This window comes from Mesoplodon bidens, assembly GCF_964165515.1.
Source record: "Mesoplodon bidens genome assembly, chromosome: 8".
NCBI lineage: Eukaryota > Metazoa > Chordata > Mammalia > Artiodactyla > Ziphiidae > Mesoplodon > Mesoplodon bidens.
The window spans coordinates 98,512,376-98,530,851 of NC_138165.1; the positions used below are offsets into that span (position 1 = coordinate 98,512,376).

General features: G+C 40.9%; 1 protein-coding gene across 1 annotated transcript in view; it reads left to right on the forward strand.

The window, feature by feature from the left end:
* Nucleotides 1-1,955: 1,955 nt before the first annotated feature.
* The window catches only part of ACSL3 (acyl-CoA synthetase long chain family member 3), an 85,796-nt gene continuing 69,275 nt past the window's right edge, over nucleotides 1,956-18,476 (forward strand). The window contains exon 1 of the mRNA XM_081241622.1: nucleotides 1,956-2,196. The gene's annotated coding sequence lies outside the window, so the exon portion shown is untranslated. The remainder of the gene's footprint in view (nucleotides 2,197-18,476) is intronic.

Consider the following 18,476-nt stretch of genomic DNA (forward strand, 5'->3'; position numbering starts at 1 on the left):
CATGAAAATTACAAGAATATCTCCTCTCAATAGCCCTGTAATTGGGAGAAATAACAAAACTGTAAAAGGAACCGTTGGATGTTTTCATTCAGTTGGCCATTAGAGTCTCTGAATTGAGTTTTTCTAAAAAGAAGGAAAATGCAGCCAAATTTCATAATTCCCTCAAAAGCTCTAAGTAAAAATATACTGAAATCCTGAATAAAAGAAAAGCAACTGTGCATATATTATTTTATTTTAAAAACAGAACATCTTAGAGACTGGAAACATTACATTTCTGTTTACCCTAAGCAAACAAGATGGGAATTTAGAATTTTGAGTCCAAGGAGTATTTTTCTTTAAAAATATATATCATACATACACACACACACACACACACACACACACACACACACACACTAGTAATACAGAAAGAGATAATGAAGATGTTTTGCTGGAATTCTACTAGTCTGCTTTATGCTTATCGATGGAAAAAAAGATTCCTCCCTTGTAAATTACTTATTTTGCTAGAGGCTTTTCCTGGTTCTGGAACTACCACTTTTAAGGTATACTTCCCTCAGCGTGCAGAATGGTGGCAGTCTTTTCAGATAAGAAATTCTGCATTCCATTTATCTTCAGGGTGTTAACCTTTGACAGCGCTTCGACAGATTAGCGAGCAAATGAACCTATTTTTCTAGCAGAAGAGCAGGTTGTCTGAATCAGGTATCCTTTCCTTTAGGTAGTTAAACTGGCCTGGGGCCCAAGATGAGTGAGATTTCTTTGCTCTCAGCCTCATCACTCCACCTAGCTCAAGTTCAGGCGGCTTCAAGGATTTTGAGATTCTCTTGGGAAGCGAGCCCCTGCTTTAGCCAGAGGCTGGCTCATGAACGTCACCTTTCACCTACTTAAAGACAAGTTTTGCATAGCATCGAGGTTTACTATTCAAGTAGCTATTTCTAGCTCCTTCATTACTTCAAAACAAAATAAACCCCTCCAAATGTTTTATTTCTTGTGGTATCAAATCTGACTTAATGTTGTAACTTTGTCCACAGACCAACTAAATAATATGTTGGATTAAAGAAAAAAGAAAAGCTCAACCCCACTGCTGCTTGGGTAATGAAAGCCATCTTTCTTACAGTGTATTGTACTTGTTTTAGTCATTTGTGTTTTGGTTTGTTTGCTTGCAGTAATGCAGTCTACCTGCACTCTATGTTTTTTTCCTTTTTGTAGTGTCTAAAGTGAAATATAATGGCAAACTTTAAAATACAGAAAGTTTTAGCTTCATAAAAAGAACGTCCAAAGACAATAATTTGGGGTCAGCTTTATCATTTGAAAACAAATATCAATCTGGTATAATTAGTGAGTGCACTGAGGGGAGATGGGTTATTTGCTGGGTTCGGTAAGGCCAAAACAAGAGACAATAAAGAAACATGCTTTGAATTTTTGAGACCCTCTCGCTTCAGACATTTCCAAAAATCATTTTATTTTATAAAATTTGACAAATTTGTGCAAGAACGAAACAAGTAATCCAATTAAGAATGAAAATAATAACGCGCATTTTTTTTCCTGACCTATATTAAGATTTATGCATTACAGCAATATCTGCGTTTTCTAGTTCATTTTTCGGGGGACAAGGCGGTGGCCTTTTTCCTCAGGAACTGCCCTCCTGCAGACCCGGCCGGCCCCGCCCCATCTCCGCCCATGTCGCGGCCGCACAGACTGGCTCCCCTCCCCTCTCCCGGCCGCAGTGGTCCGGTCCCTCCCCGCCGACCTGTCCCCGCCCCGCGCCGGCTGCGGCTGTGTCCCGTCCGCCCCAGCTCGGGCGAATGACCCATAGTAACCCCGCCCCGCCCCCGGCCGCCCGCGCCGCGCTCCCGGCCGGAATTCGATAGGCCCAGCCCCGCACGCGCCACCGCCCGCGGGCCAATGGGCGGCTGCCTCTCTGCATATGCAACGAGCGCCGGCCGGGGGCGCGCGTCTTGGGCGGTTCGGTTCAGCAGACGCTGGTCTGCCGGCGCTGGGGCGCTACGGTGTGCTAGTTGCGAGTGCTGGGGCTGAGACGAGGCGGCGCGGCAGCTGACCGGGCAGCCAACCGCTGCCCTCTCGCAGTGCGACCGCGGAGGCTGCGTCAGGGTCCCCAGGAGGCGGCCCGGGGCGTGAATGCTCTGGGGGCGCAGCAAGGCCTGCATGGGCCGGAGGAACCGGAGCTCCGGCCTCGCGGTGAGTGCGGCGCCCGTGGTGGGAGCGGCGGGGCCGTGTTGGCGGCGGGGCCTCCGCGTGCGGCCGGGTTGGGCCCGAGGGCGGCCCGGGCCTGGGGGAGGGACGCGGCCGGCCTGGAGGCCCCGGCTCCTCGACGTGGCCGCCGAGCCCGGCGCCGAGGGTGTGCGCGCTGGCGGTGCGGGCTCTGGGGCCGGCCCGCGGCGTGTGTGGGAGGCGCGGCCGTGGGGTCTGGGAAGCTGGTGAGGTGGGGCCCGGGCCGAAGGGCCCACGTGAGCTGGGGGAACCGCAGCCCGAGCGGCCGCGCTGTCCCGGGGAGGAAGGATGCGGCAGGGTCTTTCCCGGCGCTTTGGGGGCGGGGTGGCCTGGGGGATTGACAGCTATCACTAGCCCGGCTCTGACGCCGTCGCTGGGAGGAAACTGAGCCCTGCGGTTTCGGAAACCCACACTGGGGGGGGGGGGTGGGTGGGTGGGTGGGGGGTTGCTGCGGGGTGTGAGGAGAAATTGGGGGTGTGAGATGGGTCGACCTTGGTATTTGTTCAGGCCACGATCGGTGGTGATGGGGCGGGGATGAATACTATTGTTTTGGGGTTGGGAGTTGAAGGTTTATTTTCCCTAGGTGCATTTTAATTACACAGCAGTAGTGGAATGTGTAATACCGAGAGAGTGCTCGCTATCACCAGCCCAGTGGGGTAGGGATGATCCGGCCCGTTTCACAGATGAGCAACCCGAGGCCCAGAGACATAGAACTGGTTTGTCCAGGCTGGATTTAGAAAATGTGCTCGAAGCTATTGTGTATATGGCCTTTCAAAAATAGGGTAGAACAACGTCTTTGAAATTATATGGACGTTAGAGAGAGACTAGGCCTCGTGAAAGTGATTGTAGCCGAATAAGATGCCAAACAGCTGACACTTATTGAGCCTTTATAACATTGCGGGTGTTGTGCTAAGAGCTTTCTGTATAGTACCTCTGAAACTGTGAACAACCCACTAGGCTGGCGGTTATTCCCATTTTACAGCTGGAGAAACTGCTGTTTGGATATATTAACTTGCCCCCAGATCGCAGCAAGTAAGAGGAGAAGCTGGGATTCAGATCCGCCTGTGTGAAAATCCAGAGCTTTCACATCTAAGCACTGCACTATACTGCCACTCCTTGGTGGCTGGCTGAATAGTTGTCACCGTGGATTTTTGTTTGAGTGTCCAGGAGAGCTGTAGTTTGATGATAACCTTTTTTGTTTCCCCAGATTAGTTCCGAGAGTTGAAGGGTGCTGCTGAGGTGCTCCTGGAAGTGTATTAGTAGGTTATTACAGGGCGGAGGAGGTGTGACACGGGAGTGTGCTGCACAGACTTTATTCTTTTTTTGTGTTCTGGCGTCTTCCCATTGCACTTCTTACCCTTAGGAATGAGTAAGGCTTCTTTAGTCACTCTGGTAGTTTCCCTTCAGACTTTTCCTGGTTTCTCTCTTTTTCTATAGAAAGCGTTGGTTCTGTAGGATGGCAGTGTTGGGTGTAGAGCAGAGATCCACTGGATGTATGGGTCACCTAGTGTCTTTGGGTCTCAGTTACTGGGTTTGTAAGATGTTTGCGCTGGTTGATTTAAAGCTGAAATATTCTGAGTCATGTCCTTGAAGGAAAGAAGGAAGGAAGGAGGGATGGGAAGAATCAATCCCTGTCTGGTTTGGGAAGTCAGATCTTAAAGCCCCAACATTTTTCTCATTGCTTATGTGCTCCTCTGCTGTCTGGTTCTGCTTAAGTTAACCATTCCTCTTTCGATTAATTGCTCACTTAGAGCCTTTAGTTCCTATTCTATATCAGGCACCATGTAAAGTGCTGAGAATGCAGCAGTGAACAGAATTGATGGGAGCTTTGCCTTTACGGAGGAAACAAACATGAAGCAAATCTCATACAAATAATATATAATTACACATTATGATATGTGTAATGTGTAACGAAGGACAAGTAGTGTGTGAACGAATACTGTATAGAGGATTGTGATTTAGATGGAAATCTAGTCTAGGGAGGTGGTTTTGTTTTTCCCCTTAGATGGTGGGTGACCAATAGTGCTTGTTGACTAGACTGGGTACTATATATATTTTTTATTTTTTATTTATTTATTTATTTATTTTTTGGCGGTACGCGGGCCTCTCACTGTTGTGGCCTTTCCCACTGCGGAGCACAGGCTCCGGACGCGCAGGCTCAGTGGCCATGGCTCACGGGCCCAGCCGCTCCGCGGCATGCGGGATCTTCCCAGACCGGGGCACGAACCCGCGTCCCCTGCATCGGCAGGCGGACTCTCAACCACTGCGCCACCAGGGAAGCCCTATATATATATATTTAAACTTTTTATTTTGGGATGATTTGAGATTTACAGAAAAGTTGCAAATATGGAATATTCCTGTATACCATAACCCAGCTCCCCTGCTCTTATACTAACGTGTCACATAACCTTGGTTCATTTGTCAAAACAAGAAATTAATATTGATATTATCCTCTTAACTGTAGACTTTATTCAGATATCACCAGTTTTTCCACTAATGCTCTTTTTTCTGTTCCAGGATTGAGTCCATGATACCAGCTGGCATTTTGCATTCATGTTATTCTAGTCTTCTCTAATATTAAATATTAATTTTAAAATTTACCTTTTATGAGTTTACTTCTAATAATTTGTAAGAGTGGTATGGAACACTAAGAAAATAAATACACGAATATGTAAAATAAACTATATTATATGTCATTTTCCAGCGATTCCAGTTTTGTTTAAATTAAGATTGCCCAGTATCAGTACGGTAGAAAGAAAATTGATCAGACTTAAAATTCAGTATCTGGAAAGGGAACATTTTCACTGGCATCTCTTTACCTCTCAAATTCCTTTTATTTAATTTTACTTATTTCTCTTTCTTTTTTTTGACAGATTATATTCCATTATAGGTTATTACAAGATATTGCATATAATTCCCTGTGTACATCCTTTTTGCTTATCTGTTTTATGTATAGTAGTTTGTATCTGTTAATCCCGTGCTACTAATTTGTCCCTCCCCTCCTCCCTCTCCCCTTTGGTGACCATGTTTGTTTTCTGTGTCTGTGAGTCTGTTTCTGTTTTGTATATATATTCATTTGTATTATTTTTTAGATTCCACATACAAGTGGTATCATATAGTATTTGTCTTTTTCTGTCTGACTTGTTTCACTAAGCTTAATATTCTCTAGGTCCATCCATGTTGCTGCAAATGGCAATATTTCATTCTTTTTTATGGCTGAGTAATATTATAAACACACACACACACGCATATACACATCACATCTTCTTAAGCCAGTCGTCTGTTGATGGGCACTTGTGTTGCTTCCATATCTTGGCCATTGTAAATAGTGATGCTAATATACATGTACCCAAATGTTCATTTTGAATTAGACTTTTCATGCTTTCTGGAGTGGAATTGCCGGATCGTATGGTGATTCTATTTTTAGTCTTTTAAAGTACCTGACTACTGTTTCCCATAGTGGCTACACCAAATTACATTCCCACCAACAGTGTAGGAGGGTTCCCTTTTCTCCTTCAGCATTTATTGTATGTAGACTTTTGATGGTAGCCATTCTGACAGGTGTGAGGTGATACCTCATTGTGGTTTGTTTGGATTTGTATTTCTCTAATAGTGATGTTGAGGATCTTTTCATGTGCCTGTTAGCCATCTGTATGTCTTCTCTGGAGAAATGTCTGTTTAGGACTTCTGCCCACTTTTTGATTGGGTGGTTTGAGTTTTTTTTTGATATTGAGTTGTATGAGCTGTTTGTATAGTTTGAATATTAACTCTTTGTCAATCACATCATTTGCAAATATTTCTCTCGTAGGTTGTCTTTTCATTTTGTTTATGGTTTCTTTTGCTGTGCAAAACTTTTAAGTTGGATTAGGTCTCATTTGTTTATTTTTGCTTTTATTTCATTTCCCTTGGGAGACTGATTTAAGAAAATATTGCTACGATTTACATCAAAGAATGTTTTGCTTATGTTCTAGGAGTTTTATGGTGTCATGTTTTATATTCAGGTCTTTAAACCATTTGGAGTTTGTTTTTGTATATGGTTTGAGGGAATGTTCAGATTTTGTTTGTTTTCTAGCTGTCTAGCTTTCCCAATACCATTTTTTGAAGAGACTGTATTTTCTTCTAGGGAGATTTTTGAATTGATAATGGTGAGATATTACTAGATGACAATCTTGCGTTCTGAGGCTGTAATTAAATGTACATAAAGCAAGAGTTTGAGAACTTTTGAGCAACAATATTCTTTTAATTTCAGTGTCTGTTTCTACCCAGAATGTCACTCACTCCAGCTCACATTGCAAGATATGAAAATGAGAGAGGGAATTTTTTCAGGAAGTCATTCTCCCTGCCTTTAGGATACGTAAAGCTTAAATATTCCTGTAATACTTATAAACTTTCCCCTTTCAGATGAACAGTTGGGAAGCAAGAAATTTATGTGAGATTTGGACCTGAGGATGGGATTTGGATGTTTTCAGGAAAGCTAGGCCAAAAAAAGTTGACAGTTTTTTCTAACTTTAGATAAGTAGTATTATAATTATTAAAAGTATCCTGTGTAGTTTACACTTTACAGAGTGATTTAACTTAAAATTCTCACCTCTTAGGAGACAAATGATGACATGATTTGGGAAATATAAGCCATTAAATGTGTGACTATTTCAGTTGAACATGTATTAAGCCAATACAAATAGTTCATTGCAGTACATTTACTGAATGCTGTCTGCATGCAAAGTACTGTGCTAGGTGTACAATGTGGAATAAATAAAAAGATGAACTAGTAAAGTCCTTGCTTTCAAGGAGATTTCAATTTAATGAATACTAATACTCAGATTAAAGTTTTTTCCCTTTTTAAAGTACTATCATTTTAGCTTATTTGATCCTCTTAAGAGCCTTATATCATTAGCAGAAATATTGAGAAAATGGAGATTTAGAGGCAAAATTGCCAGACGTGATGATTAATTGTAGTATATGGGTTGGGAGAAGGAGATGTTGAGTGATAACTCGTTTACCGTTTTGATGCTATCAGTGTAGCGATTGCCAGTGGAGAGACTAGAAAGAGAACAGGAAGAGGCCAGGGATGGAGCTGGGTATAGGAAGCTGAGCTTGCAAAGGAAACAGTAGTAGTGGCCAGGGAGGTGAGAGGACTGCCAGAAGCAGGTGTCCCTGCTGCCAAGGGGTAGCTGTCAATACTGTGGAACACCCCTGTGAGGAACACTGAGTACCATCTGTTGTATTTAGCAACTTGGAGGTCATGGGTGACCTTGGCAGGAGATACTGATGTGGTGGTAGAGGTAGGATGAGGAGCAGAAGTAAGTAGAAGGTGGGGAAAATGGAGACAGCAAGAATCGGAAACTGCTTCCACGAGCTTTGATTTTTTAGCATATTTAAATGCTGATGGGAGGGTGTCTGTTGAGAGGGGGAGGTCGAATATAGATGAGAAAAGTGCTACTTGTTTGTGCAAAGTTGGTGACAAGATGGGAGGGCATGGGATCCAAAGCAAGTGAGCCCTGTGCCTTAGCTGGGAGGAGGGACACCTCTTCTACAGTAACAGAAGATGGGCCTGTAACCACCTGACAGGAGTCAGTACCATATTATGGAGCCCTGAGCAATTTCCAGAAAATTGCCAAGAACTGTTGAATTCCTAAAGATCAGCCCAATTTTTGCTGACTCATGACATAGTCTTTTTAGAAAACTTCACTACAAAGCATTGTGTGAAATTGATTTAACATGTGACTTAATCTTGATTTTTATCCACCTTAATATGGTATATACTTCCATCTGGCTTTTGAATATAGTTTATTTCTTTGCTGAAGAAGGGGACAATATAAACATTAAATCTTGTGATTTCTTCCTTATGTGCTATTTTTAGTTTCATAATAGTTTTTGCACTGCTTCTGTTTTCCTGACATTTTAAATGCCTAAATTCTTTTTATTTAAAATTTTAACTTCTGTTTTTACTGAAATATGTTTACTTCTCATGTTTCCCATTTGGAGGAATAAAGAATTATTGGATGATTCAGTGGGCTTAATGGATCTGCTAATTTTTATTTTGAACTGAAGATACCTGAGTAACCAATGTTTTGGATAAATTGCCTCCAACTATAGTTCCTTATTTGTTTGTGAAGGTATTACGAGGATATATAGGGGCAATGATTTATTCACTCATGTATTTCTTTAGTATGTATCTTGCAAGACACTGGCAATTTGAAAATGACTAAGAGATCGTCCCTGGGCTTCTGGCGGCGCAGTGGTTAAGAATCCGCCTGCCAGTGCAGGGGACACAGGTTCGGGCCCTGGTCCGGGAAGATCCCACATGCCGCGGAGAACTAAGCCCATGTGCCACAACTACTGAGCCTGTGCTGTAGAGCCCATGAGCCACAACATCTGAGCCCGTGCGCCTAGGATCCGTGCTCCACAACAAAGAGAGCCACCGCAATGAGAAGTCCGCGCACCGCAATGAAGAGTAGCCCCCACTCGCTGCAACTAGAGAAAGCTCGCACGCAGCAAAGAAGAATAAATTAAAAAATTTATAAATAATTAAATAATTAAAAAAAAAAAGAGATCGTCCCTGTTCTCGAAGAAGTCAGGATTCATGAAAGGAAAGTATGAACATTATATGGTGTAAGGGAAGAAGGTATAAGAATAGGTGCATTACTGTATGGTATAGCTCAGACAGAACAGGGCAGGAAAAACGGGAGACTTTATGGTGGAGGTGGTAGCCCAGTTTTCTACGACAAACTGGACTTTTTGCCAAGTGAACAAGGGAGACGGAATAGAATGTTTCACCTTGAATCTGTGCCAGGTGTGTGTGTACACAGATATGTACACATTGGAGGTGGTATAACAATACTAAAGAATGTTGTTAGAAAAATAAAAACCTTATCTTGCTATAAAAAGCTTCCCATTTGTTTGTCATGTCATGGTCAGCTTTTCTATCCCTCATTTAATTTGGAAAGTAATCACACTTAGATAATATTTTTCTGATACAAAGCCTGGGTTTTCTTTTTCTGTACTAATGGTCTTTGGAATAAAGATGATAGCCAATACCTTTACAGTATTTCCTCTGGCCAGGTGCTGTTCTGATTTTCGTCTCAATTTTATGAGATAGGTTTTTTATCATTCTTATTTCACACATGAGGAAATTGAGGCACAGGGAGCTTCAGTGACTTGCCCAAGTGTGTGCTGTACCTCATCCCAGGTAGTTAGGTTCCAGAGTCCAAGGCCCAGGCGCTGCACCTCCTCTCTGGGGTGACAGCTTGGTTTGAAGTTCATATATACCTCTGAAGGCATGATTATACCTGGAAGGGAGCTGTGATGACAGTTTATCTATTTTTATTACACATAACTTACCTCCCCTCCCCCCAAATAAAAGCCCTGTTTTTACAGAGGAGAATGTGAGGAGTAACAAACGAAATTGAGAGAATTTAACTAAAATTTTCTTCTTGTACTTGAACGTAAATACATCAGGATACATTCTCCTTTAACATCCTTACATAGGAATCATTAACATTGCCCTTTTAGCATTTTTTGGATCAGGAATATAAAGCAATTTTGGGTTCTGTAATCTGCTAATTCCATTTTTTTTCCTTTTCTTTCTTAAGGAAAAAAAAAAGAAAGGAGACCTGCTTTCTGTATGTCTGAGAAATATTTTATAATATTTAATCCAGTTAAAGAAACCTACTTCCTTCCCCCAAATCCTCCAGTTAACCACTGATCTGAATTTGGTGTTCATTATTCATATCCATTGCTCTGCAATTTTACTACATATGGATGTATCCCTAAACAGTGTATAGTATTGTTTTATGTATTTTTAAACTTGATATAGATGGCATTGTATGTATTCTTATGCAGCATCCTTTTTTTCAGTCAATATCACTTAATCTATGTGGTTTCATCAGTTGAGTTTCATCACTGTGGGTATATCTCAGTTTAGCTAATTTACTTTAAAATTGTGTTACTTTCATTTTTATTTCTTTTTTTGTTCTTAGTAGATAACTTTGCAGATATATATCTAATATTGTTTCATTTTAAATTCCATAAATGACTGTAGGGATAATTCACATGTGTCCTTCCTTTTGGGAAATTTTTATAAATCTACTTTTGATTTAGCCAATTCTGTATTTGAGTGCTTGTTTAAGAATTTTCCTCTAAAATGTGCCTTTTTCCATTGTAATTTTGGTGGGTAGGGACATGGACTTGGAGTTAGGTTTTCTTGGAATTGAATTCTGGCTTATTAGTTGTGTGATCTTGGGCAGCTTATTTAACCTCTCTGTGCCTCAATTTCTTCTATAAAAAACAGATAATAAGAAAATCTGCTATATATTGTCAGGATTTATATGAGATAAGTTCCTGGCACGTAGTCAGCACTCAGTAAATATTAACTATTTTAAATTTATTTATTTTTAGACTATACAGTATTTTCTAAGTTCGTCCACTCACTTTTTGTTACTGCCTTACCTTTTGAAGCAGCGTTATCATCCTTACATAGACAAATACACTTTAAGGAAATGTCTAATGTATTGTAACCTCTGGGTAATGGAGATTGGGAAGAGATATTGCAAATAGTAAACTGTAAACTGAGGGACATTAAGTAGATTTTGATATATTTTAACGTCAATAGTTTAGGATTTACCTTGTGCTTTAGTTTTCTGGAAGTGTATATAAAGCACCTTGAAAGTAGGTTGACAGGGTGTACTTCTCAGTCGGGCAACTTAAGAATCCCCTTATTAGTTTTAAACATCTTTTGAATATGACCTTGATAATGGTTCAGGTAGCATCTCTAAATATACTGTCTTAGGTCATCAACTTTGTGTTGAGTGGCGAAGGAATCATTCCCATATATGTGTGTAAAACTTGCTGTGTAAATTTGATCTGATCCCTTAACCTTTCTCAGCCTTCTTAACCTTAACCTTAACCTTCTCATAAAGATGTTCTTACTTTGCAGGGCTATCACGAGGATTGAGGGAGGTGACAGATAGTAGTTTAGGGTACACGGTTGACCCGTATGTTAGTTGTTAGTTATTTCTCTGCCTCCCTCTGTCTTCTCTTTTTTTCCTGTTTTCTTTCTTCTCTATTCTTCCTTTTTTTCTCTTTCCTTCTTTCTCTGTCCTTTCATTGATATATAAAAATCTGCACATATTTAATGTATACAATTTGAGTTTGGACATGCATACACCTGTGCAGCCATCACCACAATCAAGGTAATAGACACATTGATCACCTCCAAAAGTTTCCCTGTGCCTCTGTGTTTCTTGTTTTTTTTTGCATTTTGATTTTTTCTGTCCTTCAGAAGCAGTTTTTTGGTAAGAAGTAACAAGGTATTCTGAGTCCAGCATGTGACCAAACCCATCGTATAAGTAAAAAGCATACATCACTTAAAGGGGGTCTAAGGAGTACTAATTCCTTAAGGATGAGAGTGTTCAAGCTGTCTGAAGATACATAAAGGATGTGGTTAATGTTGAGTGAGCAGTACAGAGGTCAGAGAGGTCATATTGGCCAGGGTAGCCAAGGGAAAGGTCAGCTGAGCAAGATTGGATTTGAAAAAATAGTTGAGTTTGAGGTAGAGGAACTCAAATGGGGATGTCCAGGGCAGTTGGGGAAGAGCAAGATTGACAAATAAAATTGAGGCATCACCTGTTCTGGGGGACTAGAGAACCTGTGAGGATAAGTCACATCCCTGCGGAGAAGCAAAAACACCAGAGATTTGGAGGACAAAGACAATTAAAGATCTTGCCTAAGACTCATTTATTTATTGATTCCTTCAACTCAGGAAGTACAGTTGGCCCCTGAACAACATGGGTTTGAACTGTGTGGGTCCACTTACTTGTGGATTCCCCCCCCCCCCCAAATGTGTACTACAGCACTACACAATCCAAAGTTGGTTGAATCCCTGGATGTGGAACTGTGGGTATAGAGGACTGACTATAAAATTATATCCGGATTTTTGACTGTATGGAAGGTTGGCGCCCCTAAACCCCGTGTTCAAGGGTCAGCTGTAATTGTTGTATGAATGGAAGGTAGTAGGAATAAGAAGGGACACTGGGCAGCCAGCAAGTGAAGAGGACCATGTGGGCTCTGAGTTTTTACAGGAGGAGCATTTAGGGTCTGGCCCGAGTTGTTTCTAACCCTGCTGCTTGACTGTCAGTGTGGCACTGCCCGTGCCATTTAGCCTTTGTGGAGCTCCGTTTCCTTGTCTGTAAACCTTTCTTGCCCAACACTGTTGTGAGCTGCTTCTCCATCAGTGCTCTTTTTCTTTTACCTCCCTTTCCACCTCTTCCTTTTTCTTGGTTTAGGACTTTTTCTATTCCTGCTGCGTTTCTTTCTTAGGCTTCTTTGAAACTTTATCAGTTAGCTTTGTGTGTTTCCCCCTCTGTGTTTATTTATGTGTTTACTACTTGTAATTCACTGGGGTATTTGTACGGGTTTTATTAGATACTAACTACACTGACTGCTGCATAGATGTAACCTTTTGAATATTATTTTCTAAATTGGTATTGTAGGCATAAAACAGTTCATTTTTCTGCATTGCTGTTTCTAGGTTATAAAATACTGTTAACACTTTGGTCAGAATTATGAAAAGTTCCCACTTCAACCAGAGAAGTTTCTTATTTTTACTTATTTTACTTTCATCAGGATTGAAGTGGTCCTCATTCTGGACCCTGACTGCGGCTCTTTTTTACTGTAACATTAAAACAATCAGAAATCTTTCTCTTCTCTTTGGAAACTGACTTGATCTCTGAACTTACTACTTCCAGTTTGGGGGAAGCTTGGGGTAGTCGAGTTCTTTCTAAAATGAAGTAAGGAGTTTATTTTAGTTCCATGGAAAACCAGAATGAACCAGAATGAATTAATCTTAGAACTGTACTTGACATTAATTGCAATTATACCACATGGACCATAATACACGGAATTATTATTTGTTACATATTCACAATACTTCTGTAAGTCATTTTCCTTTTGTACTGAAACTTTCCATATTGCTAGTGTGTTAGAGTCTAGGAATTTGTATTCATCATTGACTCTGAAACTAGGCCTGATGCCCGTTTAGACTCTCCTGCATAGTATTCTTAGAAATTCAAAATGTTTATTTGTAAATCACTTTCTGAGGCATAAAAAGAATACCTGTTTTCTCCAACATCTTGAGGTGGGAGGGTTGTGAGAGGTAGTAGCTGGTTGGGAGTGAGGTGTGAGGTCAGAGAGGGGAGCTCATGGGACCCCAAGTATAAGGAGTGAGATTGGCGTGGTAGAGGGGAGTGATGCAGGGCTTGAGCTTTATGACCACATGGGCACTTGAATTCCCAAATCTGACTCCACCTCATTCTAGTTTTGCAACCACAGCAGATTACCTCCAAGCGTCAGTTTCTTTAAGATAAGGATGGTCTCTGTCTTTCAGTGTACATGTGCTCCGGGGTGTGCATGCAAGTCATCTCTGCAGTGCTGGAAGAAAACGTTAGAATTAAAAAAAAATGTCCATATATTACGCATGATTTGTGGTGCTTATAGTATGTATGCTAGAACAATAACACATATGCACAATGTTAAAGGTACACATGTTTGGGATGCCAGCAGTTTTACCAAAAGGGGCTTGTTGTGATCCTTAAAGTTTAGAGACCACGAGCTAGTAGATAAAAGCTAGGCCCATGCTTGGAGGCCTATTAGTTTGGGGGCAGCATTATATACAGATGAATCGGGGATGGGGTTGAAGAGCTTGGGTTATCTGGCTCTGGGAAACGAAGGGTGTCAGATTTAGGGAGCATGTCTCTGCAAGTTCATTTGAAAAATGGTAGACATAGTAAATCTGGCATGGGTAATGATTTGAGTTACTTTGTGAAAGTTTTAAACTGTATATTCTTACATTATCTCTGTGTTAGAAGATTACATGGTAGAAATTTGGGTGGGATATAACCCAGAAAAGTGAGTCAGTGTTAGGGAATTGCTCTTGATATGCATGGGTAGTTTACCCACAGATAACTGAGAGCTGGCTGTATGTATGTCTAAGTTAATGTTTGTTTATATTGTATGATGCCAGAGGACAGGCTTATTAACTATAGGTGATTAATTACAGTTTTGTGTTTCATGCTATTAATTTCAAATTGCTTTATGAAATAAATGTATTTGCTATCTTTTCTTTTCAGATAAGTCTAAAACATAATGTGTTTCTTTTGGGCTCCTTTAAGAGAGAGTAGCTGTTTATCGTAGAAAGTAAGCATCTCTGAGGACGGGGATACTTGTTATTCACTGATGCACATCCAGTGCCCAGCATATAGAAGATACTCATATTTGTTGATAGAATCAATCTTTGCATCCCTGTCACCTAGCACAACAATGAATATGAGATACTCAGTAAATGTTTATTAAATTGAGCTGAAAGATTTGAACATAATACCAGAAGAATTTTGGAAGGTCCAAAACCTGACATCAAAATGACCAGTGTACACTTAGTAGTGGGAGCTCAGGAATTCTGAAAGAGTAGACTTGCTTTTGATATGCATTTGAATAGCTCACTGGTTGAGTCATAGGTATAGGTATAATTTAAAAATTATGTGATAAAGAAAGTGTGATGGATTGTCTCGGGCCAGGCCAGCTGCTTGTTGTACTTTAATATCATAACCACTTGTAGCCTTTGAGACTCCCGACCATGCCCTCATTGACCCTTATGTCTGCCTTTGGCTTCTAGGACATGCTCTTGGTTTCTTTACCCTTCTAGCTGGCTTTTATAATGAACTGTCTTTAATCCTTTTATCGTATAACTGAGTATACTTTTTTTAAAAAATTTATTTATTTATTTATTTTTGGCTGTGTTGGGTCTTCGTTTCTGTGCGAGGGCTTTCTCTAGTTGTGGCGAGTGGGGGCCAGTCTTCATCGCAGTGCGTGGGCCTCTCACTGTCGCGGCCTCTTTTGTTGCGGAGCACAAGCTCCAGACGCACAGGCTCAGTAGTTATGGCTCACGGGCCTAGTTGCTCCGCGGCATGTGGGATCTTCCCAGACCAGGGCTCGAGCCGGTGTCCCCTGCAACGGCAGGCGGATTCTCAACCACTGCGCCACCAGGGAAGCCCTGAGTGTACTATTTTTGAGGGATTCCATGGTTTCAACTCTAATATGGTTAGAGTCAGTGATGATTCTAAAATCTACATCCTCAGTTCTGTCTGGAGCCCCAGTCTTGGATTTCTGACAATATTGTGAATATCTTTTCTGGCCATTTCCACAGACTTAATATCCTACCCTATACTCATGTACTCATGTGTATCTGTTCTTCTACCTGTATTCCTCATATCTATTGCAAGTCATCCACTATTCTAGAAGTGTTGACTTTAATCTTCAAAGGTTAATCTTCACATCTCACCACATCGTATTGGTTTTACCTCAGAAAAGTCTCTCCAGTTGGTCCTCCTACTTCTGTATCTACTGCCCTAAACCCTGGACCTCATCATCCTTTGCTTGGGCTCTTGTAATAACTACATACCGGGAATCTTTTGTGGTTTGTTCTGTTTGTTGACCCAAGTAGTCATTCTGAAAAAACAAATTTGGTCAAGTGCCTTGCTTATTAAAACCTGTCTCTGCAACATATTCCTCTATTCCATTTTCATTTCTAACTTCCCTCAGTTTCCTATGCTCCAACGATCTCAAGCTCCTTGTGATTCCTTATTCTCTGCCCCTTCATGCTGCTTTGTGTCAGGCAGGAGTGGAGGGTGGAAGTGGGGCACAGAGGGACTGAGTTAGCTCTTGTCCTTGGGACCAGGGAGGGCTTCACATGGAGGCTTCAACTGAATCTTAAAGAATGAGTTTACTTTGGCAGGCCTTTTAGCTTCTTTTAATTCTATTGAATTCTTTTAATTCAATCCCAGTTCCGGGTTCTAGAGAGAATATTAGTGAACCAACACATCATTACTTTCGTTACAGGCCTCACTGGTCATAGGCTCCTGGATCCCTGTGGATGCCTGTGTTTGCCATAGTCAGCTGGGGTAGAGATGGGCGTGAGGTGGCATAGTGCAAACGAAACCAGTGCTTCTCTTCCCAACAGAGTTGTAGGCCAGGCAATGTGGGCTGTGTAGGCTACCGTGGTAGCACTGGAGATGGTTTTATAATGAGAAAAAAGACTTAGGAACAAATCCTTTTTGGGACATGGGAGCTGTGGAAGAGAGGTATTGCTAGGCTGATTGTTTCAGGGATGTGTTCCTCATCTTTCTAGGACTCACATTCAGCCATTGGCTCAATTCTGGTTTTACTTTGATACTGTTTAATTTATTGAACAATCTGTCCTTCACTCATCGATCTGAAATGCCACCATCATTAAATGTAAATGTCGCATGACTATTTCTAGTTTTTACAATTCTGTACCAGAACAGTTAGTGTTAGTTTTGGCATCTAATAGGCTGGTATGGGCTAAGTATTCTTGTTCTCAAATTTTCCTAGCTAATCTTAAAATGTTCCCTTCTAGATAAACCTTGGAACTAGTATATCAACTAATCATACAAAATTGACAAAGTCCTAGTAGGATTTTGATTGGGATTGTATTTGGTTTATAGGTTAATTTTGGTAGAGTTATAGTTATCCTTTCTACCCAGAACCTAGTCTGTCTTTCCATGTATGCAAGTCTTTTAGTGTCTGTTAGTAGTAGTCTATATATATATGTGTATATACACACACACACACACACACACACACACACACGTATATAAAATCTTTTCCCTTTTTATTTTCTAACTGGTTATTACTACTGTATAGGAAAATGATTGGTTTTTGTTGTCTACGTAGTACCCAGATATCTTAGTGAACTTTCTCTCTGGTTGGATAATTTTCAGATGATTCTTTTGGATTTTCTTGTCAGACATTAATTATCTGCAAACAGTGATTATTGTGTCTCTCCTTTTCCAGTATTCCTACTCCTCATTTCTTTTTTTCATCATTGCATTGTCTAGACTGCAGTGCTGTCCATAAGAAATGCAATTAGAGCCACAAATGTGAACCATATCTGTAGTAGTTTAAATTTCAGTAGGTATCATAAAGAAGAAACAGGTAACTTTAATATATTTTATTTAATCCAGTATATTCAACATATAATCAATATAAAAATGATTAATGAGATGTTTTACATTTTCTTCATACTAAGCCTTTGCAAGTCCATGTGTATTTTACATTTAGAGCACATCTCAATTTGGACAAGCCACACTTCAAGTGTTTAGTAGCTCCATGTGTCTAATGACTACAGGGCTAGAGCCTTTTTAACAGTGTTAAATAATTATAGTCACAACTGGCCTCCTTGTCTTAATTCCTGACTTTAATGGAAATTTGAGTCTGATGTTTGCTATTGGTTTCTGATATGCTTTTATTAAGCTGAAGTTTTCTTTTGTTTCTGAGTAAGAAGTTCCTTTTAATAATTGACGGTGATGGGGAAATTGGGCAGCCACATGCAAAAGAATAAAACTGGACCCACGGGCTTCCCTGGTGGCGCAGTGGTTGAGAGTCCGCCTGCCGATGCAGGGGACACGAGTTTGTGCCCCGGTACGGGAAGATCCCACATGCCGCGGAGCGGCTGGGCGCGTGAGCCATGGCCGCTGAGCTTGCGCGTCCGGAGCCTGTGCTCCGCAATGGGAGAGGCCACGACAGTGAGAGGCCCACGTACCGCAAAAAAACAAACAAACAAAAACTGGACCCACTATCTTATACTGTAAACAAAAATTAACTCAAAATGGATTAAAGAGTTGAGTGTACTATGACATAAATCACAGCAAGATCCTTTTGGACCCACCTCCTAGAGTAATGGAAATAAAAACAAAGATAAACAAATGGGACCTAATGAAACTTCAAAGCTTTTGCACAGCCAAGGAAACCAGCAACAAGACCAAAAGACAACCCTCAGAATGGGAGAAAATATTTGCAAATGAAGCAGCTGACAAAGGATTAATCTCCAAAATGTATAAGCAGCTCATGCAGCTCAATAGCAAAAAAACAAACAACCCAATCCAAAAATGGGCAGAAGACTTAAATAGGCATTTCTCCAAAGAAGATACACAGACTGCTAACAAACACATGAAAGAATGCTCAACATCATTAATCATTAGAGAAATGCAAATCAAAACTACAATGAGATATCATCTCACACCAGTCAGAATGGCCATCATCAAGAAATCTAGAAACAATAAATGCTGGAGAGGGTGTGGAGAAAAGGGAACACTCTTGCACTGCTGGTGGGAATGTGAATTGGTACAGCCACTATGGAGAACAGTATGTAGGTTCCTTAAAAAACTACAAATAGA